This window comes from Cryptomeria japonica, chromosome 1 (assembly GCF_030272615.1).
Source record: "Cryptomeria japonica chromosome 1, Sugi_1.0, whole genome shotgun sequence".
Taxonomy (NCBI): Eukaryota; Viridiplantae; Streptophyta; class Pinopsida; order Cupressales; family Cupressaceae; genus Cryptomeria; species Cryptomeria japonica.
The window spans coordinates 679,467,577-679,474,670 of NC_081405.1; the positions used below are offsets into that span (position 1 = coordinate 679,467,577).

The 7,094-nt window shown below is 33.8% G+C and overlaps 1 long non-coding RNA gene across 1 annotated transcript; it reads right to left on the bottom strand.

The window, feature by feature from the left end:
* Positions 1–4,865: 4,865 nt before the first annotated feature.
* LOC131030336 (uncharacterized) lies at positions 4,866–6,789 on the bottom strand. Its single transcript, XR_009372599.1, has 2 exons — positions 6,589–6,789; positions 4,866–5,500 (listed from the first exon to the last, which is right to left on the bottom strand). It is a non-coding gene; the product is annotated as an uncharacterized LOC131030336 (long non-coding RNA).
* Positions 6,790–7,094: the final 305 nt, after the last annotated feature.

A 7,094-nucleotide genomic window follows, 5' to 3' on the forward strand; every position in this document is an offset into this window, starting at 1 on the left:
TTAGTATAAGGGATATTAATAGATTTTGTAATTTACCATTTTTATCCTTCTCACAAAATTTTATATAATGATAATGATGAGATAGATTGCTAAATTGGCTTGATAAAGGACTAAGACAAATAGCAATTGTTGAACAAAAAGAGGTTGAGTTAGAAAGAAATAATTTTCTTCTTGAAAAGAGGATTATAGATAAACATTGTAGTAAGAAAATTTTTGCATGAGTTATCTAGATGAAAGCAACATATGACACCGACCAATATCCCCCTCTTCTTATGAAGTCAAGTAATTATAAAGTTGAGCTCAAAAAGGTTTTCTATCACCTTATGCAAGAACAACAAAAAATTCTTGCAAACATTAGGTTGCAAGAGGCTCAACTTGTTTCCCTCAAGAATCTAAGTACTCTCTCAGGGAATGGAGAGGAAGATCTTGTTATGAGGAATATTGTTCTCAATACTATGAAGAAGAAAATGATTAGTATGGTGCATCATATATGACTCCATGGATAAAGAAGAGGAATGTAGCACTTGTGATGCAATCGATTTTGGTTCTCATGGTGTGCATAGTTATAATGAAGAACATATAGTTTATCTTCTCATAACACACAACACTCTAAGGAACTCACTTGACCGTCCCTACAGTCAATGATACTGAGGATGGAATCAAGTACAATCCACTATCACCTCTACAACTAAAAATATCAAGTTACTTAATCCCTTGCCATTCCCTTGGAAAATCTCTACAAACAACTATACATGTCTTGGGTTGATTATGAAATGGTCATGAGAACCAAGGTCTATAGCCAAATGCCTAGATTTAATGGGTATGGTATCTGTGAATGGGACACACATGTTAAGGAATTTTTAAAATTTATGAAAGATTTCCAATTTGAAGATGAAGACATGTGGATTTTATTTTTTGTTAGGTCTTGTGGGCTTGAGAAAGAGTTTGGTATGGTGGCTTTCTTGAGCATTCTTTTCCCTCTTTGAACCATCTTGTGCCTGAAATTTGAATAAAATTTTGCTTTGCTTGTTGACCCTATTGTTCGAAGAGTTAGCTAATATCAAATAGAAGAATGAGAGTCAAGAAAGGATTATAGCCATAGGTTTGAGGTTTCACTTTCCAAAATTTCAAATGATTTTAGGACTAGCGTGCACATACATAATCTAGGTTCCAATTCAATATGGAAAGAATATAATTTGGTGAATATGTAGCATGCATACGAGTTTCTTTCATTTGTTGATAATCTAATAAGGCATTTGTTTGTAAAGTTAATGTCCTTACAAATAGGTTGTTGGTGGTAAGCATGCTATTGAAGACAACAGTTGTATGGAGGTGGAATAAGGTAACAACTTTATTCCAACCTTAAGGATTTGGGACCTACAACCCATATCACCAACAAATTCATGTCATCGTTTCGGTGTTTTTCCATTGACCCTATATGAGTGCACATCTTTGTATAGCACCTTTTGAAATTGAAATCCATTCTCATACAAAAAATCCATTAGAGTACATTTTAATACTCCAAAATACTACTTATTGGTTCTTTTTAAAACCCCAAATTCCTTTTGAGTGATGTAGGAGCATCCAGTGGTGTAAGGCCAATCCTGCATCACCCAAAAATATTTCTTTTTGTTGTGGTGTTCTTTAATGTTTTTGTAGATCTAGATAGCCTTTTGGACAAATAAAAGATTCCAACTCTCAGAATTGACAAGCTGCTTTTTCTAGCCAATTGCCAAAAATAGCAGGTTTTTATTTGAAGGCAGATGGAGCCCAAAATTTACAGGAAGATTAAAAAAGGAAAAATAAGCTCATTGGCGAAATAATCAGGTCAAAATAATTAACGATTTGAAAGTTATTAAAGTTTCAATTTCTCGAAAAATTAAAAAAAAATTCTTCCAAGTCAGATTTGAGGCATTAAACGGCATCGAATGGGCCTGAAAATGATAGGAATCGACGAAGCAGATTATTAGCATATTCTAATCTCAAAGAGATTTCCAACGCTTCAAATGGTTTGTCAATCTGATTCCCGGATCAAAAGCTATGGCTGTCGAAAGTTGGACAATTTTCGGAAAGTTCCAATTTTCGAATCTGGTTGTATTTTCATATTTTCAATTTAATGTTTTGGCATTTGTTCTCCAAATGGTAATTTTAAAAATGTAATTTTGGCTCCAAGTTGGAAAAGACTATTTAGGACTCATTGAGGAAACTTGTGGGTAGAGTTTTGGTATGTGAGTTTTTGGGATGTGAGTTTTTGAAGAGTGAGTTTGGGAGTTGTGTTTTTGGATTGTAAGGATTTTCCAGAAAACTTTGTAAGTTGTTGTATTGCAGCCTGTGAGGTTTATTCCTCTTATTTGCATGTATGCATGTATTGCAGATAGTCTTCAGATAATAATAGTAATATCTCTTGTGTCTCTTTTATTGCAATTTGTTGTGTTTTTTTGTTTCTCGGTTTGTGCCCTCATCATTGAGTTACACAAATCCTTTTTCCAAAACTTTCGTCTTAGCCACTTGTCTTGTTGTGTTTCCATGAACCAGATGTTGAAGGTTTTTATAGCTATTTTTTTATTTAGAGTTAATCCATTACATAGATTCCTATTATGAGTTGCCTTTTTCATCAATTTTTCAATATGATCCATGCTTGAGATCCCACAAGGGGGGTGATTGAGGCAAACCCCTCCGTTAACCTTTTCTTTTGTATGGTTTTCATTCATAAACGTGTGTTTACATGTCAATTTTAAGAAAATTTACAAAGTTTTTTGAAAAACTAACATTAGAAAATTGTGCCTTAAATTTACTATCAATAAAGTCTAGCCTACAAGCAAGGACAAGGCTAGCCTACAAAATGTTTCTATTGATTTTAGGACCTATTTCATCAACTTTACAACCTAGTTTGATATCAAGGGTCCATAACAACTCCATAGATCCATCCATGCTTAGGAATTAAGAAAATATCAAGTGATGTTCCAATTTGACCATTTTATCTCACCTTCAATTTTTTTATTAGTTCAATGTCTCCACTATAAACCAAGACCTAAATTTTTTTCTGATGCTTCTTCATGATGTCATTGATCCCTACCAATTTTAAACCATAATCATTCCATCTTTTAGGTGAAACCATTTCAACTCTTTAACTTGCATGCAGTGTTTCTTTTGTGTTTATTAAGACCTCATAATTTTATTATCAATTACATGCTTTATGTTGGTCATTGATAGGTTCAAGCACTTTTGAGAAGTTGAGACACCATCAATAAGCTCCTTGACAATTTTTTAGCCATATCTTCTCTCTAGACAAGGTTACCCACTAGACAATGATGTCAAGTAGGTCATTTTGTATATGCCAACTATGTCCTTTAGATCCAATCACTGACAATGTTCACAGTTAACTGCAAAATGTACTTCTAAGAAACTTTCATAATCACAGTTAACTCCAAAATGTACTTCTAAGAAACTTTCATAACCACAGTTAACTCCAAAATGTACTTCTAAGAAACTTTCATAATGGCTATTGCTTTGTATAGATGTGCCTAATATTGCTTCTTCACTAATTTTTGTATTCAATACTTAGTTTTTTCCATTTTTCAAGGCTTGCATGTACCCAAATTATGTTGTTTAATCAATTTTTCAATATAACTATCAATCCTAACTCAAATGATTATTAATTTAAATTCAACTAATATAAAATAGACTTAAATAATATTAATTTACATATTAGTTACATAAAACCGCATCTCTAAAATTATGAATTTTCACTTCTAGCTATCCTCTTTTTAAGAAGGATTATTTTATATGTCCTTTATTCTCACACAACCTAAATAGTTAAGCTGCCATCCATTTGATTTTAATTGCTTTCAATTATCATCCTTGAAAATTTCTAGCTACATTGGATAAGGTTCATCTCCACCTCAATGGAATAGGTGACTACATTCCCACACATGTTCATGCAAGTGCAACATATGAATATATGCATGCATGTACACTTACACCCACACATGCACATAAGGTAATGAAGCCACCATATCTATAATGTGAGATTCATATTCCCTTTATTTATGAGGGCAAAGACAAAGGCAAATAGACAAATAGGATAAAAACAATACAATTCAGTGGTGATAGCATAAAGACAATACCATGGAGTGGATATCATTTAACTCTAGTCTTAACCGCATGATCAATTATTCTTTGATGTCAGACATAGGGGAATTAGGTTTAAACTTTTAACAATAGTTGTTAAACATTTTTTTATGATATTGTTTTGACAAGTTCTTATGGATTGAACTGTTTGATTTTAATATAATAAATTAATATTATATATGCACAATAATAATAAATAAATAAAATGAAGGTAAAAAAGTTGATACATAAATTATTTTCAAAATGATATATAAAAAGAGGTGATTGCCAGTTCAGAGGTTATATACAAAGAGGTGATTGCCAACTGTTTAGTTAATAAAGTCTGGCAAGCTATCTTGGGCTAAAGCCTGCTGAGTGCCCACCAGGCCACTGGAATCCTCTCTAATTTTAGCCTTTCAACATTACAGTCAATTTGAAAAGCAATTAGAACTCTACCCTGATTTGCTTAGTAAACAGACACCTTAACCAACTGACCAGATGTCTTTACATGGAGTTTTTAAGCTATAATACAGCTAGATTTTGCATTATGAGATTACTTAGATTATGTTGTATTGTGCCAAATTTTGTTTAATGAGATCTGTAAAGGGGAATCATACTGTATATAATGGCAGATCCAAAACAAAATGACCTATGTAGTGATTTAAAGGTACATAATCAGTTAATTGGGTGTTTTGTATGCAAACTCAAAAGAAGTCATGTGTACTTTTTCTTACAATTGAATTTCTTACCTAAGATTAACGCATCAAACTTGGCTACATAATCTAATTTTGGGTTTGAATTACAATCCATATCCTAATCTAAAACCCCTTGTGGGTTAGGATACATGATTGAGAGTAACAGTAGAGAGAAGAAAAGCATATAAGCATCACCTGATTAAACAACTGATAAACAGGAGAATAAGGAAGGTTGCTCATATATCTTGGGGATCCAAGAACATCTCAGATATCTAAGATATATATATGTATATATATATATATACATGTATCTACTTTTCATTGAGCTTCAACTGTATTTGGAATTGTTCCAAGAGATGCCCCATCAACTGTATCAGGAGGGGCTTCCCTCGGAGGGGATGATGATGGCAGCCTGCCATTATTACTACTACTGCCCATACTCCATTGCTTTTGGAGGGACCGATGCAGGCGGCATCTGAATGATCCAGCATGGGTGGTGGGGGAGCACAGGCAATTCTTTGCATTGGGAGTGAGTGGTAATGGAGCTGAAATTGGGACCTTTTCTGGCTCATGAGTTTGGGCATGGTTGACAGGTTGAGGTTCCATGGGTATGTCTATTGTAGGAGGCTTTTTGGCCTTGGAAGCTGACTGCAGATCCCCAGATGAATACAGAGCCTCCATGTTTCTTCTAGGTCCTGCAAACATAAAAAAAAAAAAAAATTGAAAGTTTGAGAATTTTGACAGTCCATAATGATTTCAGATTTTTTCTTCTGAATTTTCTCTAGAATTTGATCTAAAACATTGGGAAAAAAAAATCTACAGTCTACTCCAGAAAAAAAAAATTCCGAATAGGTTGTTATGATGGGTGAAGAAGCTGAGAAAAATTTCACACCCACATGACAACAAATTATATCACATAACAAAACAGTGTATCCTCAGAATCCTGCCATACATCATCTAATTTTATATACATCAGTAAAATCCATGACAAATCAATGAAATGGTCATCCAAAAACATTCTGTCATATTCTTCTGGGCTGAGGGCAAGCCATGGGAAAGAATCATGGCTGCCAGATTAAGGCCTTCTACCCATGAAAAAACATTTACAAATATCTCTATAAACTGACCTTCTGACAGAGACTTTGGTTTGAACTTATGGTACAAAATAGTGCCTTCCTCCTGTAAAGATCAGTCCATAGAAAGCACCTAGCCCATCATCAGACATACAAAGGTCTTCTTGCTATTTTGTTCTCTAACATGAAGCCAATCTATAGTGAAACAAAAATGACGGAAAAAACAAAATCCACAGAACAAAAACATAAATAATCAGGATGAAGAAGCCTGATTCACAATATGGAATACTTATGCAATCTTGTATGTATGTTGCAGCCAAAAACAACTATGGGTGTTCAAAGAAACAGACTCCTCAGTGAAGATCCAGGACTATTATCCTAGAATTTTGTCGAGATTCTGAATCTACTACAGTTCAATCTAATCTAAAGATGTAAAGGAATAATCATGGATGGTTAAAACATGGCATCATATTCTGTCAAATCAATTTGGAAACATAACAAGCACCCATTACTGCAAAACATATTTTAATCCTCAAATCAGAAGCAGAGGTTCTCTGTCACTTCAATCTAAACATATACCCACTTATCATCTAAGGATCTGAATAAAATCAAAATCTCCACCCTAGAATCTAAAGCATAGCAATCACTTAGAACTCAAAGCCTTGACTGCTCTAACCAGTGATCCAGAAGGGCCACAGAATATTGCCTACCTTGGGTCTTTCAGTTAAGGACAGGAAGAAAGAAATAAGATCTCCAGAGACACCACAGTCAAGTGAAAACTCAACTGCAAACACCTCTCAAAACGATTTGCCATGAGGGGCTCATCTTCTTTAAGAAGGCAAGCAGAATTCTGATGAGTAAATACACAAATCACCAAGGTTATTAATTTTTTACAATGGTGAAAAGTTGTACTGACAAGATTGCAATACTGCATGTGATAACGTAGGCGGTCACAGGATATGAATTTTAGTTTTTTCTGGACCCATCACATGTCCCACCAAGATGAGAATAGCAGCCACATCATCACCACCGACCATACAATATAATTTTCAATTTAAAAACTACCAGCAGTAACAATGAAATTACTTTGGTAAACAAACTCAATTGAATTATTTTGTCATTAGGGAAAGAGAATTACTAGCAGTTATAGTTAATTTTGTGCATTCACAGATCTTAGATGTTAATTATCAGTAGTAACAATGAAATTATTTTGGTA